The sequence below is a fragment of the Erpetoichthys calabaricus genome, chromosome 1 (genome assembly GCF_900747795.2).
Source record: "Erpetoichthys calabaricus chromosome 1, fErpCal1.3, whole genome shotgun sequence".
In the NCBI taxonomy this organism is placed as follows: domain Eukaryota; kingdom Metazoa; phylum Chordata; class Cladistia; order Polypteriformes; family Polypteridae; genus Erpetoichthys; species Erpetoichthys calabaricus.
The window spans coordinates 194,487,403-194,507,662 of record NC_041394.2 but is presented as its reverse complement, the minus strand read 5'-3'; positions in this window follow the sequence as shown (position 1 = coordinate 194,507,662).

Here is a 20,260-nt window from a genome sequence, read left to right as displayed (position 1 = left end):
TGTATATTCCATAATTTGCACTTGACATAACATTTAGGTGCATTGATATGAAAGTTGGAGCATTTCACATTTTTTATTTACTTCATCTAAGAATCATTTATCACATTTTTGTTTATTAATCACCAGTAACGGCATACTGCATGATAACATGCAGTGAATACACTTGACTTGTGCATTCATAGTTTTCATACTCTTTCTCTGTACGTTTAGCATACATTTGCTCAGAGGCTGATGCATCTGCTGCTTCCTGAGCAGCTCTTCTTTTCTACACCCTAGCGGCCCGCTTCTTCTATTCTTTCATCGCCACCTTTTTGCGTTAAAACTGATTAAGTCAGTGTTTGTGCTACAATTACTTAGTATGTTTTCTTTAATATTTCACTTAAGCTGGCACTTAAGTCTTCAATCTGCCTCAAGAATGATTTAAAATATGAAGAGGTAGGGGAAGTGATGGCAAAGGTGGTAGGGAATGAGAATGCCGCACATACGCATGCGCCGCATGGCCGCCCTGCTGACTGCTGCCAAGAGTTTATTCTACAATAAAATAAAAATAAAAAGAGGAATAACCTTGGAGGTCAATCATCACCCAGAAAGCATATAGTAGACCTCACATAGTATACGTGTACCAAATTTCAGGTCAATAGGTCAAACGGTTTGCGAGCTACAGGTGATTTAAAATCCTGGAAAGACAAACGAACAGCCACGGTAACATATCTATCTATTATAAAAAGAAATCCTGTCCCCTGTCCTGATAGTCTACGATATCTGATCTTTCTCGGAAGATAATTTAAAGACCCGCGAGACGAAAGAGACCTGCCACGGTGTGTCTCACGGGACACACCCTACTTACAAGCAATATCAAAAAAAAACAAATCAGTAGTGTAAAGGCAGTCATGCAGCTCCAGGGCTCTCAGTGCATATAAAGTGTACAGTAATCCCTCCTCCATCGCGGGGGTTGCGTTCCAGAGCCACCCGCGAAATAAGAAAATCTGCGAAGTAGAAACCATATGTTTATATGGTTATTTTTATATTGTCATGCTTGTGTCACAGATTTGCGCAGAAACACAGGAGGTTGTAGAGAGACAGGAACGTTATTCAAACACTGCAAACAAACATTTGTCTCTTTTTCAAAAGTTTAAACTGTGCTCCATGACAAGACAGAGATGACAGTTCCGTCTCACAATTAAAAGAATGCAAACATATCTTCCTCCTCAAAGGAGTGCGTGTCAGGAGCAGTGACTGTCACAGAGATAGAGAAAAGCAAACAAATCAATAGGGCTGTTTGGCTTAAGTATGCGAAGCACCGTGGCACAAAGCTGTTGAAGGCGGCAGCTCACACCCCCTCCGTCAGGAGCAGACAAAAAGAGAGAGAGATAGAGAGAGACAGAGTTTGTTTTTCAAGCACAAATCAATACGTGCCCTTCGAGCTTTTAAGTATGCGAAGCACCGTGCAGCATGTCGTTTCAGGAAGCAGCTGCACAAAAGATAGCAACGTGAAGATAATCTTTCAGCATTTTTAGACGAGCGTCCGTATCGTCTAGGTGTGCGAACAGCCCCCCTGCTCAATCCCCCTACGTCAGGAACAGAGAAACTCAGCGCAAGAGAAAGAGAAAAGTAAGCTGGGTAGCTTCTCAGCCATCTGCCAATAGCGTCCCTTGCATGAAATCAACTGGGCAAACCAACTGAGGAAGCATGTATCAGAAATTAAAAGACCCATTATCCGCAGAAACCCGTGAAGCAGCGAAAAATCCGCGATATATATTTAAATATGCTTACATATAAAATCCGCGATGGAGTGAAGCTGCGAAAGGCGAAGCGCGATATAGCGAGGGATTACTGTATAAGGTCAATACGGTAGAAATGAAATGAATAGGGTAGAAATGAAATGTCGACGATTAAACGAAGAAGAAAGAAAAGCACTGAGAAAAGAGACTCAAATGCATTGGACAGAAAAAAGAGCAAAAAAGAATAATCGAGGTGCAAATTCAGAAAATAAGGAAAGTAATTATGAGCCCGGAACAAGTGGAATTGAAACAAAAGCACATCCAATCCAGCTCTTAATTAAATGACAGTGAGTAAAAGACAAAGTAGAACTTCATAGAGATGTTTACAAACATTGGCGCTAAACACATGCAGAGCAGGTTAGAGACTATGAAACCACATGTGGAGAAAGTTAAAGGATATGAAAGTAGGAAAATTAGAAAATATAAAAAAGTAAAGATCGCAGTAGCGCAAACAAACAAACTGCCTCATTTAACTATGCACCAGTCTAACTTTGGTTTTGCACAATAATTACTACACTATTGCACCTTAAGACTTAATTCTACTTTATTCACATAATTTTACTTATTTATTATGTTCTACTATACTGTTATCTTTCGATCTATGACTTTTTGTTAATCTAACTGATATTCTTCTAACTTTGCACAGTTTTTGATAAGCGGATCAGGATGCATTTCACTGCACGTTGTTTTGTATAACTATGCATATGACAAATAAAGAATCTTGAGAATTTCAAAAACGGAGTTTACCGCACATGCATTTATTGGTTACTTTGTTAATGTATATATATTTATCTGTCTGCTTATTTAAAAACCTAAATTTACCCCAGAAGTCAAAAACGTTCTATCTAGCCCTTGTACAAAAACCTAGACAAAAGCTGGGGTATCACTTTGGTAACCCCATGTACTTTTGGAACTGTGAGAGGAAAATAGTACGACTTTACAGACAGGAGTCCAATGCAGAACTCTACTTACTTTGTTACTTTGTAAAAAAAAATTATTAAATGCTGATGATGTAAATCGTTTTGTCTATGCTGAAATTCCGAAACAGAGAAACTTATCCTGACCTCATTAAAAAGATTCAGCATATTGGGACTCGCAAGATTACAAATATTGTTTTTACAGAAGTTCTGAAATAAAAGTGAAACTAATGAAATAGCAACAATTCAAAGAAAAAACAATCTTAAAAGTGTGTATCCGGAAAACCAAATACGGGAGTTGGTGAGCAAAGCGAGCAGGGGGCGAAGCCCCCTAGTTATATATAAAGATTTTTGTAGCATGAGTTATATTCAAAAATAATAGCTATAATAGATGGCATTGCACATGTTAGTAAACTATATTAAAATTGTGCTTTTTAACAGTACTTTTACAATGGAGTTAAAAATGGAGCACAAATGAGCTTGTTGTGGTGCAATAGATTTTATACATAGCACATTTCAAATGAATGATGTGAAAATGGCATCAATTGAAAATGAAAAATAGCAAATGAAAAATAACTATTAATGCAAAGTGAGTAATACTAATGTTAAATCACTATCAATATTACCCTATGAAAGCAAAAAAGGAACTTTTAATATTAGCTAAAACACAGCAATTTGTTAAAATTATAATAAGAACTTAGAAAAGAAGTTATTTATTGTGTAACAGGAGTAAAAAATGTGAATCTGACTCACTTGCATTGGGCAAGATTGGTCACCAGGGGCCTCATGTATAAATGGTGCGTACGCACAGAAATGTTGCGTACGAATGTTTCCACGCTCAAATAGCGATGTATAAAACCTAAACTTGGCGTAAAGCCACGCACATTTCCACGGTACCTCATACCTTGGCATACGCAATTTCTCCGCTCAGTTTTGCAGACTGGCGGCACCCAGCGTCAAAGCAGTGCTACTGTTCCTGTGTGGTCATCCTTTCTTTCTTAGATTCACATTCCTGACGCGGCTTTATAAATACACTGAAATTAACTGCATATTGTTTATTAGTGTAATGCATCTGATTGTAATTAACCTGTAGCAATATAATGGGCCAGGGAATAGCCACAGTATTCCAAATACCATAACTGCTTTAGCGTTGTTACGCTCACTGCATCTTGTTCTTCTTTTTGCTGCTCCTGTTAAGGGTTGCCACTGCGGATCATCTTTTTCCATATTACTCTCACTGCACCACTCGGAGTATTTATATCACTGTATCTGAGTGTGAATCACAGCAGCAGATGATCGGAAAGAGAATTATCGGTATACAGTTTCAAGTACACACTACCTCAAACACGGCAAAAAGCGTCAAAGCCTTTCCTGTACGGACCTCGGGTTTCAGAAACAGTTTCATCCCAAGAACTATAAACGCACTCAATCAGTCCATCAAGTGCTCCTTGTAGAACTGTTTGTACTTATTATGCTACAGTTATAATATTGCACAACCTGCGCTACTTTATAAAGTGCGTATGATGACAATATCATTTTTAAGATGAAATGCAGCAAAATATGTTGCTTATAGTATACAGATAAAACTTTAACTTCATTTAAATAATCTGTATTGTTAATAATTAAACATGTGAGGACACGGTGCCGCAGCACTAGCTAGTTCAAGGATAGCTCCTGCCTTGCGCTGTATTCTTGCTGGTGCTGACACGACACTGGAAGGATAGATGAATAGAATAATTAAACATGTACTACGAAGATATTTCAATGTTCATTAAAAGTTTTGAAGAATTGGCGTTCAAAGCTTACAAATGGCTTAACGTCTATTACAGAGCTGATTGTGTGGCGATTGGAGAAAGAAAAGTATGGACAGGAATTGGAGGTTAGTAGGTTTGAAAGAGACAGTACTTCTGTAATAAATTATTTCATCGAAGGTCGCACATGGTGCAGCAAGCCTCTTGCGTGAGATATGAACAATCACTGCGCCACCGTGTTCCCATGTTTAATAACATGCTTTCATTCCTATCATCATGAAAATGATATCACGTATACATCTCAGTATTTTAATTATTCAGAGAGCTGTAATATCTCGAATGTAATGCATTCTGTGTCCTGTCGGAGAAAGAGAAAGAACGGAAGCACGTAGTGATTCACACATATAGAGCACATAGAAGATCAAACACAGAACAAAGCATTTAACATGCTACTTGAGAAACTAGTAAAATAAACGATTTTAAGATGAAGTTTATGATGTTCTACTTTAATGGCAAAATAAACTACGTGATTAAAGTGGAAATTTCGAGATTACAGTTGACATTTCGTGCTTTTTTCCCACTGTGTGCCTATGTTTTTTGTTTGTACCCTAATACGCTTTCATATGACACTCAGACGGTGGGCTACGACTTGCCTTTTCACGGCGACTTTGATATATGATTTCTTTTTTATTTTGGGCACTGTGCGACTTTGTGAATTTGATCTTTCGAGTTTTTCCGACACTCTGTCACTCGATCAACTTTCTTTTGTTGATTATACCACTGTTTAAACCAACAAATAGTACGTTTTTCCTTTGCCTCCACTTGGTATTCGCTGAAATTCTTATATTTTCCCCTGTGCTTTTCTCATTGTCTTTTCACAGAAGGCTATTTATATTGATTTGCATATTCAAAGAGGCGTAATTCTGGGAGGAGTTGGGGCGGGACAGAAGGCGCGTGCACGTGCGTTACTTTTCACGCATATCGGGATTTATGTAGTGGAAGAACATGAAAGTATGCGTGCGCACAGATTCCTGCATCTGGATTTTTCTGTGCGTACGCACAATCCCGCTTTTGTGCTTACGCCATGTTATAGTGTGAGTTCTACGCACGGCGTTATACATGAGGCCCCAGATGAGTAAAAGAGGAAAACATACACATTCAAGCAACCACTTTCAAGGTAAAATTGTAACAGTAAACTGATTTGCAGCTGAAGTTGCACAGAACATTTCTCTATTTTAAGACAGACAAATTTGCAAATTCACCAATGGTTTTTAATTGGAGATTTTGAAATCTCAAAACTTTCTGCGGCTCAGTCTATTTGAGATATCTCAATGGAAATGTAATTGTCTCGACAAATTTCCTTCAACAAAATTGGTCCATGGGGGGCTGAGTTGTTTCATGTGGACAGATAAACAAACAGAAATAGCTATTGCAATAGGTGCTTCTCGTATTAAATGCAAACGCACCTAAAACTGGGTTATTTCTGAAGCCAAAAAAATTGTTTCCAATTATTCCTTTTGCAACATGGGGAATTATGTAGTAGAGAAAATTCACAGTTGCTATATATTCTGAATTGCACACGTGTCTGACTTGTTAACTGAATTTTTTCAGCATATCACAGTGTTTTACTCAGCTTGCCACCCAGTGGCTTTCACAGTTACCCAGCTACCCTCAGTTGTTTCAAGGATAGTATTGCAACCAGCAATTTGAAAGCATACAGTTTCAAACCATGTGATCAATGACAGCAGCTGTTAGCAGAAAATAATAGTTCTTATTAGTCTAATGAAGGGGTTCTTAAACATTTTAATCTGAGGATCCCAACAGGAAAATCAATACCATACTGGGACGAAGATCAGGATTATTATCATAATGACATCTGAGCCATAAACAGATAAATAACAATGGTCATATAATAAAAAAAAACTGTAAAGGTTTCCGTTTCCTTTCAAACATATGTCTCACATATTACTAAAAGAGAAAAGTGGAAAGCAAATGTATTGTTAACAATACAATAATTATAATTAAAAACAGAATAGATTCCTGAGATTTATCGTTGCCAGTGGTAAAAGCTTCAGTAATGCTAAAAGAAATCAATTTTTTGGATGCAGAGCAAGGATGATGACTTAAGAATATTATGAACTATTCACTTAATTTAATTATTTGATTAATGGGACCAAATAAGGAATAAGTAGTCAAAAAACAATTAATCAATGCAGTTTATTTAAATTCCTTAAATAATATTATTTAATAAAAAAATATTTTTAAAATGAGCTCCAGAATTAGCAATACAGTTTTCTAAATGCTGCGGTGGGTTGGCACCCTGCCCAGGATTGGTTCCTGCCTTGTGCCCTGTGTTGGCTGGGATTGGCTCCAGCAGACACCCGTGACCCTGTGTTCGGATTCAGCGGGTTGGAAAATGGATGGATGGATGGATGTTTTCTAAATGAGTTTCAAATAGCTGAACAACCGTTTCTTTTGATGCTTGCACATTCTAATCATGCTTTTATATAACTGTTTTGTAAGTCGCCTTGGATAGACATTTTATAAATAAATAAATAATAATGTATCCACCGGAATATAAGTGCTGTTTTACGTGTTACTTACACACTCAAAAGGCCCGTTGGCACAAGCACATGCACATGCACAGGCACGATTTGAGCTACATTTTTTGTATGAAAATGTGTTATATAAATAAATGTTGTTGTTGATTTAAAACCATATGCCTTCTACACCTTACACATGGCAAGCCTGGCCACTAACTGAAGAATAAGATTTTGTCAGAGCAGATAGAAATAGCAAGAATATACCAATTTTACTCAACTTATGGGGGTCATAGGAACCTCCCATAGATTATGCTTTGTCATCTAGTAAAATATTTATGAATCTTATATAACTATGAAAATGGCTCTTACAATAATAATAACTCACTTCACTTTTCATTCAACAATTCAATAAACCAAGTAAAAAAGAAGTTCAGTTATCCCTAAAAAATATATATACTCCTTGTATTTTATACGGTGGTAGGATAAATCTTTATGAATAATTTGGTGAACTGTCCAATTTGAAATGTTTGTAATGATATTGACTGACACTGAATGTCTATAGCTTGTCTCAACCTTTGGATATTTTCTGCAATTCTTACAGTTCTCAATGGACCAATAATCATGTCATTCACCAGAAGATTGAAATTTATCAAACCACTTTAAAATAGTGTTATGAGAAAGAATTCTTCCCCACCGAACTACATTAAACTTAATGCAAAATCTCTGCTACAAATTTGGATTCAATGTATGCAAAAATATATATCCTAACCATATTTACTCACCCTTCATAATAGCCCAAAAATTATCACATTCTTGTGCTGCACCCATTAACTTTTTAGGACATTTCAAACTAGTGCCACAGTCCCTTCACCTCACAAGCTTGTTTGTCATTCCCTCATGTATTCCCCTTTCTTATTGGTGTTTTTGTTTGCCCCTCATCCCAGTTTGGTTGTTTCACTGATTGTGACAGGGCAGGGTCAGATTTTCCCTCCCCACGCCCCCATGCCTGGTGAAACAGTCGAACGGTCAAATGTCTGTGTGCACACAGCCCACTCCCCTCCTGCATCAATTGAAAGTCCGGAGACCAAAATGGGTTATTATCTCACTGTACGAAATGTCTGGGTATTCATTATAACAATTCTTTAGGGGTTTTAATCCAGGCTTGTGATGGTGTATGTGGTGTCATGGGGAATATTTTTATATTTCTGTGCCACAGAAATAAAAGTTTGCCATTATACATCAATGGAATTGTTTTGCATTCTACTACAATAAATATTAATGGGAAACTAAGTGTGGTATTATCACTTGCCACAGAATTCGGGCTTAGTCAAACTTGATTAATTTTATCAATCATCTGGCAATAATTTTATACAATCATCTGGCAGCCCATCACAAACATGATCTTGACCCATAATTTAAAACACACTGGTCTAACAGTTTGAAACCATACAATATTACATTGTCAGTCACAATCCTGATCATAAGAGTTTGCTACATGGATTGGTAAACATGAAATGGTGGGAATTTCTAGAAAAAAAGAAGATGCTTAGAGCTTAGATGGCTCACTCTAGCCATGGGAGTGAATAGTGTTTCCCAGACTGTCTACATTATTGTTATATGATAGCAACCAACAATGTAATGAGCATAGCGTCAACATCTATTGGTCTGTATAATAAAATGATTGTAATTCCTATAATGTTTTAACATCATCAGCTATTTCAATGTGTGGAACTTGCTTTCACCATAGTACCAAAAAGAATGTGACTGTTCTTTCAGCATTATGCTATACATGCTGCCACAGTTAAATGAAATTTCTCCTGTATAGGTGTGATATTCTCACATATAAGGGTAATCTACCTCTGAACATCACATTATTGTTCTGTCATTTTCAAAAGAGACACCACATATTCTCTCCTTCATCTCTAAGGAAAAAAGTCTGTGATAACAAACTCTCATTTAAGGCAGAATATAGCTTAGACTGTTGCTTGCCATTACTATAATTGTGAAATATTTCTTGCACACAGCAGCTGATTTTGCACACTGGCAACTGGTCCTTAGAGGAAGCATAAGTGGTAGCCAAATTGCTTACTTGTCTCACCAAGTTCACATCCACTGTGAAGTGAAGGTTCTGTGCTAAATTTTAAAATAAATCTTCCATTAAGCAAGTTTACTTTTCAGCACAAATATATGCAGAAAATGTGCCTTTTTGTGTACTTTATTATATGTAAAAAGCCATTTTTTCATAACCCAAAGAAAGATTTTTAGTTAATTGTTACCTGTTTCTGCAGGTTTTGGAGCAAGTCAAATATAAGGGCAGAAACTGACAGTGTTTAATTTGTGTGCACAGTAGAAGTAAGTAAGCAGTAAGTAAAAATTAATGATCATCTAAAGTAACATGGCATTTTACATTAACAACATTTTATTGAACTTATTTTCCTTATACATTCATGCTTTCTACCACTAATAGATAAAAATTTTTGAGCACTACGTTTGCACTCCTCTTATAAAGGCCAAATGTAGGGAAGATCGATAGTTGCAAGTACTCCCTTTCAGGCGCATAATCAATGCTGCCAATGCTGAATAAACATTAATTATTTACAGTGTATGTGGCTTGAGCTGTTCTGCTTTTTTTGTTCATTTTTCTCCTTTTCTTTGAGTGGTTGTAAATGATTAGTGTCAAATGCCTCCATTAAAGTGTTGTGAGGCTTGGGTATGAAGTGGTGATAGACAAAGTGCTCAGCACCACAATTGGACTAAATGTAAAATAATAAGGGGAAAAACTGACACCAGGGCAGATCAAACTCCAGAAATGGTAATGTGACAGTTACAATCAATTGCCTGAGACGTCACTTACCAGGTCTTGAAAAGAAGTATTGGTTACTCACTGAAGTGTTAAAATGGCATCATATTGTAAATCAAGCTAAAAGCTTTAAATTGAAACAATTGCAGATGCCACATCTGTTAAATAAAACACAAGTTAACCTGATAAGGTGTGATATATGGAGTAAATACATCATGCGGAAAGTAGTAAATCTACTTGACTTATTGCTTTGTTACCTCTGAGACAGCAGAGCTACAGTATGTGAGATGAAGGCAGAAATTCATCTGTTTTAAAGTAAAGACATTGTTATTGGTTGTTTACTTATTTTCATCTATTGTCAATTAAAAAATTTCAATAGGGGTATAAATAATAAATATTTTAGTTACTGCTCAAAAAATGACATTACTTGTCAGATGCTGATTAAACCAAAAGTCTGATATTTTATTTCTTTTGTGATTTCAATAAGCATTTGCTAACATTCTTAAGTAATTAAATATTAAATGCTGTAAAAAGTGTTTCTTATCATTATATTAACAGTACTGCTCGTTACAAATGGAATGTTTCTTTCACTAATTGTTTTCATGGTGGTATAATAAAACCAGTGAGAAGCAGCAGCTGAAGGAAAGTACAGCATCATCTCACATATATGTGGAGTATTGTACTGCTCCAGAATAGAATAGCTGAAAACCCATCTGGATCAAGAGAGTAATCCAACCAGTCAGTAAACCAAAATGACAGCTGGTATAATAGACGACATCCAAATAAGAGAAGAAACAAACAGCACAAACTTTAATCACCCAACGGCTAGTGAGAGCTTAACAGCAAGGGTATCCTTGCGAACCAGTGGAACTCGGAGGGTAGAGAAGTGACTGCTGATACAAGGATAAAGATGAATTCAGAGCTAAATGTAAGTTTATTTTGTTCTCTGCCTGTTGAGGGCACATTTATATGTTGTGTGTCCTATAGTATGTACAGTTTAGGTTGTTTAGTCCAGCAATACAGACAACTTCACCTGCCGAAAATGTATGTTTAACTTAGAGGTGGTTGAGAAAATACACGCTTTGGAGGACGGCATTAGGAATCTGATAGAGATTAGGCAAAGCAAAAATTGGATTGACATGGTTTGTATCGACAATTTTGCCATTTATGATTTGGCTTCTGCCTTCAAGCCAAAAATCAGCAGCACCAATTCAGGTACAGGTTGAGTGTATATCAGTGAGATGGGGGTCCAGGAAGTCAAAATATAGCCCCTCAGCATCCAGGTCATCAATTTGAATTCAGAACAGTCTGCTGAGGCTAAGAACAATAAAGTTCTCGTAATCTTGTAAGCCACCCAATGGGCAGTGAAAAGCATAACTGGCTGACTCCACAGTGCGAAATGTTAGAATTCCAAATTATGTTAATCCAGCAGTTAAAGCTAAATGCATCCCTGAGGCAAAGGTATCTCACATAGAGGCTAAATTGGACTTTCTGGACGACAATGAAGTGTCTACCTTATTGTAGCATGTCACCACTAACAATATCACTTTGCAACAAACTGAGGTGTTAAGGTGGAGCTTCATATGTTTATGCACCAAAGCTAAAAGAAAATGTTGGAATGTATTGTGTCTGGACCCTGACCAAGATTATATATAGCGGATGTGATTTACTGTGTTCCCTTTTCTGCTGGATAGAGACATGGTGTGTACATCCTTGCAGTTTAAAATGCTGCTTACTCTTTTGGAAATAAACCTTCTTTGGTAAATGATATTATATTAAGTACAAAATCTAGTTAATCTAGTAAATTGGTCACTATCTCTTTAGCCAAGACATCACCAATCAGTTATACATTTTTAATAAATCAAGAGCTTTACATTTACATCCTTTTAAATACTCAGATATTAAAACAGATGGAAACAAGTAAGTTTAGTACTAGTCTACAGACCACCATGTCAATATTCCATTGCTCATGACCGAGTTATCAAAAGTTTTGATCGTGTAGTGTTGATAGGGGATTTTAATATACTGTACACATTAATGTGGAAACTGACACTTAGCATAGGCTTTACTTGTTTGATTGTAGAAGTGCTACTTAATTGGACATCAATTCACAGCAACCCTGGGAATACTTCACCATTGGGCCGCTTCATATTGGCCATGGAGGTTGCTGGGTGGGACAACATGGAGTACTGCTTTTAAAAAGGAGCCATAAGACACCTGGAGAGAATCACAATCATCTAAAGTCTTTTTGTTGCAATGCTTCATCCAATAACTGGATTACAAACACCAACAGCCATTGGATTAAAGTTTTTTCTGAATTTATGTTCTTGCTCTATACCTGAAATGATGATGATATGATCATGATATTTCATCTTGGCTGGAATACATCTTTGTCTCTGGAGTGCTTGCAGTCACTACAAATCTTCACATAACAGCTGGAACACAGTAGGACAATACTTTTCATGACATTCAGTTCACTTGAATCTCGTTCATTTTTCACCATCATCTACATCTGTTGTAGTGGACTGTGTTTAGAGTTTGTTGTAAGTGTTAATTGTTAATCATATAGTGCTTTGTGTTTCATTGGGTTTCTTTTGTATCTGTGTGTAGCTACTTATTTATCGCTGTTGGGGTTATTTAGGTGGGTTCCTATGTTCGCATTACTTGTTAAAGTATTTATTATTATTTTTTCTGTTAAACTGCAGCTTGTGTGTCTGTGTTTGTGAGTTTGCAAGCAGTGACAAGGTAGGGTGCTTTCCCAGCATCTATGAATTAAAATAAATAAATCACTGTTTAAAAATATGATGAATCTTAACGCCTCGCATCAGCTACATGTTAAACTCAGTACAGTTTTATAAGATTGTCAATTTGGATCTTTTTACTACTTATAAAGTTGAGATTCAAAATTTAAATTTTTCACTGTTAAATGAATTAATTTCTGATTACTAATTAATTGTCTTTGATTTTAAAAAAGGAAAATGCTACATCTTGATTATAACTTGATTTGTAGATATTTTTAGAAACTCAAGCAAAATCGTGAAAACTCAAGCAGAATTGTTAAAAATAATAAGGATCAACTAACATCAGATTATAATGTGGCTTTGAAAGAGGCTTTGGATACAGTAGCTCCCATCAAAACAAAAGTGATTAATGCACACAGAAACTTAACTTGGTTTAATGAGAATACTGAAGCTCTTAAATTAGAGTGTTGAAAACTGGAGTGTAGATGGAGAGCAATAAAGTTACAGGTCTTCTGAACTGCATGAACAGAGTGTTAAAAAGTATAAAAAAACTCCCACTTGGTCTACTATTCTAGATTAATAGATAATAACATTAACAATCCAGGTGTACTGTTTAGAACAGTGGCTTATCTAACAAATGATAATTCTAAACTACAATGCAAAATACCTGCAGACATTAGCAGTGCAGGCTTGTTGAACTTCTTTAATGAGAAAATTGTCAGTATAAGATCCCAGCTCTCAGCATCACCTCACAAACTTAATACTACATTAGCAAACCCTGTCTCCTCTTACACACACCACTTCATTAATTTTAATTTGATAATGGAAAAAGAACTCATAACTTTAATTTCCAAAATGAATGCTAATTTTTTGGACTCGGTCCAAACTAAACTAGTAAAACGCTCAATAGATGTTCTGACAGCACCCATTCTTAGCATTATCTGTAGCTCATTACTGAATGGCACAGTCTGTGATGCACTAAAAGTGTCAGTTATCAGAAAATATAAAAAGCCAGATCTAGACTCAATTACACTTAGTAATTATAGACCCATTTCAAATTTACACTTTCTTTCTTAAATAACTTGAAAAAGCAGTTGCCACTCATCTTTAGTCTCACCTTACAAATCACAATTTATTTGAGAAATTCTTGCCTGGTTTCCACATCCGATCAGTACAGAAACAGCACTAACCCGTGTTGTAATTGATATTCTAATATCCTCTGATGAAGAAATTCCTCAATAATCATGTTGTTAGAACTAAACACAGTGTTTGATACCATTGGCCATTCCATTTTATTACACAGGCCAGAAAATTACATTGGACTCACAGGCTCTTTCCTTGCCTGGTTTTGCTTATTTATCAAATCGATTCTAGTACAAACAGAAATGTGCTAACAATACTTTATCTTTATACTCAAAATTTAAATATGCTGTCTCACAGGGTTTAGTATTCGGACTTTTACTGTTCTTTCTTTACATGCTTCCACTGGGAAGTATCAGTAGAAAACATTTACATTTATTTTACTAGGCAGATGCTTTTTTCCAAAGTGACTTACAAAAGAGGTTTGGAAACGTGTTACAAGACAAGGGTACAAAATTGATTACTATAAGTGAAGAGCTCAAAACAAAATAAGTTAGGTTTTGTTAATCTGGGAATTATAACTAACATCTAATAATTCTTAGACAGAAATTCACATGCTTCTTAAACACATTGAGGGAGTCATAGTTGAGGTGGGGAGCGTGTTCCACTAGCCAAGAGCTACAAATGAAAAGAGTCTGGACTGAGATTTGATACCACACAGAGTGAGGCATCACCAGACACCGTTCAATGGAAAACCTGCGTGGAGCACTGGAGCTCACAGGTGTCTTCATATACAGGTACAGACCCACATATTACTCTGCAAGCATCACAGCTTTGAACTTAATACATGCTGCTTCAGGAAGCCAGTATAGTGATCTGAAGTGAGGAGTGACATGTGCCCGTCTCAGCAAGTGGAACACCAGACATTCCATTGCATTTTGAATCATATGCAGTGGCTTGGTGACCTATGCTGGTGCTCTTGCTAGAAGAGAGTTGCAGTAGTTTATCCATGACTAGAACAGAGCCTTGACCATATTCTGTCAGATTTTGCGGATATTGTACAGATTGAAATTGAAAGACTGAGAGACCGTAGCAACATGGTTCTTAAAGTTAAGGATTATGGAATTATCTTATATAAGAAGTCCCACTTCAGTCTCAGCTTTTAAGCTATGTATACTGCATCTCTGTTTGTTAGTCATTTGTACAGAAATATAAGTAATGCAATATTTATAAACTGTTACTAACCCTCATCTATTCTGTTTCTCTTTTCGGCATCTTCATGTGGCATTTGCTGCCCCTGCTGTACTGCCAAGCTGGTCTCCTACATATGGAAAAGTCTTCTTAGAAAAAAGAGCATTGGAATCATTGGATGGAAAGATTCTCTCATAAGGTTGGACGGCCAAACAGACTTTACTGTAGAATGTCCAGGAGGAGATGGGAAGCTAGTTGGCCGATTCCTCCAGGACTGTGACTGTTTGTGACTTTGACTTTCTCTTTTACAATTTTCATCTCCTCCATTGTCAACTGTCCATAGTTTACCAGTTAAGTAATGGACAGATATTATTGGTTTCCATTTATGTTACTAAGTTTCTACTTTGTTTTGTGTTTTAACAAATCTGTACCTTTATATGTATAAATTCTGTATTTAGTAATTAGCATAATCTGGTAACAATTGTCATGTGTGGTGGGTGTTATTGTCCGGTTGTACTTTTTCATCATCACAGTAAGAAAATGTGAATATGTATTAGGAACCTATGTATTTCCTTCAATGGAGAACCTTACTTGGAGGGCCAATAAAGTCTAAAAGGTTATGGGCTGACAATATCTATAAAGGTGAAGGTGCAGTAGGAAAAGAGAAGAAAAAAGAGAGACAAGGAACAACTCCAGAGAAGAGTTGTGGAAATTACAAGGAAACTACGCCGGCTACAGGAGGAGTCAGGTGATCCCAGGTTCATTCATGGAAGTTAAGATGACAAAGGACCATTTTACCATTTCATGGAGAACTTGGGAGAGGGCCTGACATGAGTGTTTGAGGAGGTTTCCCAGTATTGAGGTATTGCTTTGTGTAACCCTTGCAATAACAAACATTAAACAAAAAAGAACAGTATTTTTATGGATGGACATTCAAGGGACTGTTTTCATTCTGTTAATCCTTTAAGATAATTGTTGTGTGTGCATTCATGTTTTATCAGTGGAGTGTCTTTAATTGTAATCTATCAGCGTGGGCGGTGTACTGCAGCATTGGATTTGTGTAAATTATTTTATTCCAGTCATCATTCTGCTTCTGTTGGTGTGCTCTGTGCTTATTTGGTTAGTAGGGAAGTAGTATTGGACACTTGAACTCTAGATCATTTATTTATTTATTTATGTTTCTTTTTGCTGCCGCTGTAGAGATCGGTAGCACATATTATAATTGTGCCATACCAGTGCAGGAAAAGGGTCCCAAGGAACGGTACAATCTACACTTGCATTTTTTTCTGAGAATTTGTTTACATCACTTTGAGCCTGAATTCAGTGAAAACCACTATACAAAAGCAAGTTGTTTTGTATTATAAAAGAAATCCAACAGACATATTTAATAATTCATATATGTATATTATGATGTTTAGAGGAATATGAAAAATGTTTAAATACAAGTGATATTTATGCAAAATACTGATTAACCCTATGAATGTTCAAATAAAAGTGGGTTGTTAAGTGCTGATAACAACAAACACATGCAAATATGTAAATAATTTCTAAAATAATGATTTTAACCACTTTTCTATTTTACCTTGCCTTTTTCTGCTTCTGCAGTAGCCTCAGGCCTTTCTCTGTCTTTTCTATCTAATATTATTTTTTTCTTGATAATGTTATTATTTCTTCAGGGAAAGGTACTATATAAATAAAATGTATTATTATTACAGTTAATTTGGAAATCTCCTAACGTTTTGCCATCATTCTGAGAAATTACTACTGGTTTTGAAGCATTTGAAGAACAGATGTATTTCTCTTCAGATCCAGGACTTGATCACATCCAATTATATCTAAAACCAGTAATTTATTTCTTGTACATTTGGATATTCTATAATTAAGATATACATTTAAACAATAACTCAAATATCTTTAGGGTGCCTATTCATGATTTTTATAACATTTCCTTTTTGTACACAATGTCTTTCAGAAGGAAATTAGAATGTTCTTCAGGTTTCTTTTAATTACTATGTAAACATACAACAGAAACAGCAGCTAAAAACTAACTATGCTTACCGTGTGTCTTAGTCTAAATACTTGCAAGTACAAGTGACTCAAGTGATTAAACATTGATTAAAATTGGTGGGGTCAGTTTCATTTTGATAAGTAGTCGAACTGGTTTCAAGCTCTTTTCCATTTGTGCGATCGTGAATCATATCTAAATATATATGTGTACTCTATTCCAGTAAGTACTAAGAGCTGAAGGTATTTTTTTTATCTGTATGCTTCTTTTGGTGCAATTAAATTTCTTTAGTATTATTATATGTTGTAAATGCTGTAGTGGTTACGGCTGTAGTTGTACAGCTTTCTTCAATTCCCAGATCAGCTACTATATCTATGGGGTTTACTCCTTCACACTATTTCTGCCAGAGTCTTTTTTGAATACACCAGGTTTCTATTTCTTACCATGCTTGTTACTGTAAGTGGTGTTTTAAATTGCCTTGATTTTATCAAGTATTGGTTTATGGGTGAGTGTCCTGCAGTGATTTGGCTTCCCACCTGCAGTTAGAGAATGGATATTTAGCCAATGGTTTTAATTGCAGTGACATACCAGGCTAAGTGTAATAAAAAAGTCTTCATATTTTTTCAACTAAAATACTGTCAGGCTAAATGATTTGGTCATTCATGATAAATTAGTGGGTTGTAAAGTCAACAAATTTCATTTTACTATATGGAGGTAGATACATTTGAAATATCTGACAGCTACAGTGTAATGTCTCGTGCATTGGCATTGGTGCAGATGGCTTGGACTCTAGGTATCTATAGTCATACATGAGTGACCAGGGTAAGAGACCAAGAGACAGACACATATTTTGTGGAAAAACTATAATAGCTGTATATACCAAAATCTTGGTCCAGTATCATGCATTACATTATCAATAATTATTTTTTCCTGAAAAAGAAAAACAATAAGTAACAAAAACAGATTCTTTCTTCTCCCAAATGTTTCTCAGGCCAGAGAGAGACTTACTAAGTGAAAATAAAAGCAGATGACTAGCCCAGCTTATCATTTATCGATTCTTCCTTCACTTCATTGAGTAATTCAGAACACTCCACCTCAGGCACTACTCTTCCTTCTCACCCTTGCAGAACTGTCAAAAGGTTACTCACACCAACCTCAAATTCAGCCTCCACTTCAATAGGTAATTCAGAGGAATTCCACCCCAGGTTCTGCTCCACCTTTTCTCCCTTTTGAAGATGTCAGAATGTTACCAGGGAGCAACACACAAGACGATTAGAAGAAAAACTTGATGATGAAGTTGTTGAAGACAAAGACAACCTTTTGGTTTGCATTCATGATTCTATCCTAAAAATGACAACGAGCGGAGCAGACACCCAGATAATCAACACTGAATGCTGAAAGACTGCCTCTACATCAGTATCAAGACCTATGTGGTCATTATTAAACGTTGGATTAAATAACCAGAACACTCAGGAAAGCAGCACTTCAAAATTATGATGATTTTGAAAGTCTTAAAAACCAAGTGTATAAAAGACCGACATTATCCCCGAATGTAATATAATAAATGTTTAGTACATTCTAATAAAAACTTAACAATGCTAGTTTATAATTACTACATTAAACTCAAAACACAGAAACTTGGAAATTGCAGCTTGCTTAACTACGTTACAAGTCCAATTAAGAACAGAAATTTGTTGGAACAAAAACCTGCTGCCATATTGGGTCATGAGGACTGAGTCTGAAGTGACCAATGTATTACATCTTTGGCTGAGGATGCATTTTAACATAACAATCTAATAGTTGGCAAATGCACTACCCTGTTGCAGGGTTCCATGCTACTATAAAGGCACCTGGGAATTGTAGTTTTAGATCTGTCCCTGAGGTGCTTCCCATCACAATGGTACCAGAATTACCTCCAAGTCTAAGCTTATGAGGAACTCCACCTCTTCATTCGGAGGAGCTTGGTTTCCATATAGGAGAAGACTCAAGGACTTGTCTGCTAAGAAAAAGGAAGAGGAGGGATGGACATTGAGGAAAAAGTCTGCAACATAGGAAGAATTGTACTTCTTTTAAGGATTGAATAGCTGGCCCAATTATGTTTAGACAGGCACAGAGAGGCACAGTTTTTACAGACTTTTAATCTTGGGTGTGTTTTTATTCGAGTTTTACATTCAGACTTTACTGTTATTCACTATTTTATTTCATTCAGATCATTTGCTATTGTTCCATTTTAATAAATACTGCTTGGCTTTTTAAATTATTTATTTTGTCTGCATATCTTGAGTGATTGAAACAATTAAGTTGACATTTTCCTTTTCAAAGTTTTATAGGTGGACCCCCCGGAGAAGGGACCACCCTTACCTCATTGCTAAGGAGCCACCCACAACCTATAAAGGCAGGCTGGGAAAGTGAGTTATGTGGAGTAGAAATGTGTTTTGTGAACATTTCCTTTCTTTTAATTTTTCTTGGTGTTCTTGAATTTTTGTCCTTACTTTGTATTTTGTTACTGGATTATTGTACCAGGGCTTGGTCACAGTGGATTTCCATTTAGGCAAGTCCTTCTTCCCTTTTGATTTTATTTTTTTATCTTTAATTATATTTCTTTATTTTTGCTAATAAAATCCTTCTTAATGAAGACTTTTTATTTGCCCTTTATTGCAAAAGACAAGGGTAGATGGGAATCCCCTCCTTTGTGGGGCATTTTGAATTTTTTTGGGCATTCTTGCTATTATTTTGGCACTTTTAGAACCAATAATCCCATTTGGTTCAGTGTAGGGCAGCCAGCCACCCAGCCCTTGGAGTACGCGCTCAAGCTGCCTTGAAGTGTACCTTATCTGGGCGGGCTGGTTGGGGTTCTGGCCTGCTTTGTGGCACAGTTTTGGAGACCTCACACCTTTGCTATTTGTGTGTGCTGTGTATCACAATAGTGGAGTACTGTGGAGTTACAGACTGTGAACGTATCACTCAGAGTCAGTACTTAAGGGGTCACGGTCTGTGTGTGAGTGTGTATGTGTGCATGTGTTTGAAGCGCAGGGTGTGAGAGTAGGCCAATCCATAATAAAACTTGATAAGTTCCAATAATTCTAAATACTGGATAACACATAAGTTTGTCTACCACAGTAACAGATTCATTTCCGTAGCCATCTATGAAGCAATAACATAACACACTTAAGTGAGAATAACTTTAGCTTATCATTCAACACTGTCGCATTCTTAAAGATCAGGGCCTTCGACCTTAACCATCATGAGTAACTATATTGACTAAGATTTCCTTACTGGTAGACCTCAGATTCTCAAGCTGAGGAAATACATAACTCATAGTATTACTTTGAACACAGAAGCACCCTGAGCATATGTGCTCAGGGCACTTTTTTCTGCTGTTTGCACAGAATTGTGTTGCCTGGCATGACACAAACAATGGTAGTAAGTCTGATTACCAACAATGTCAAAA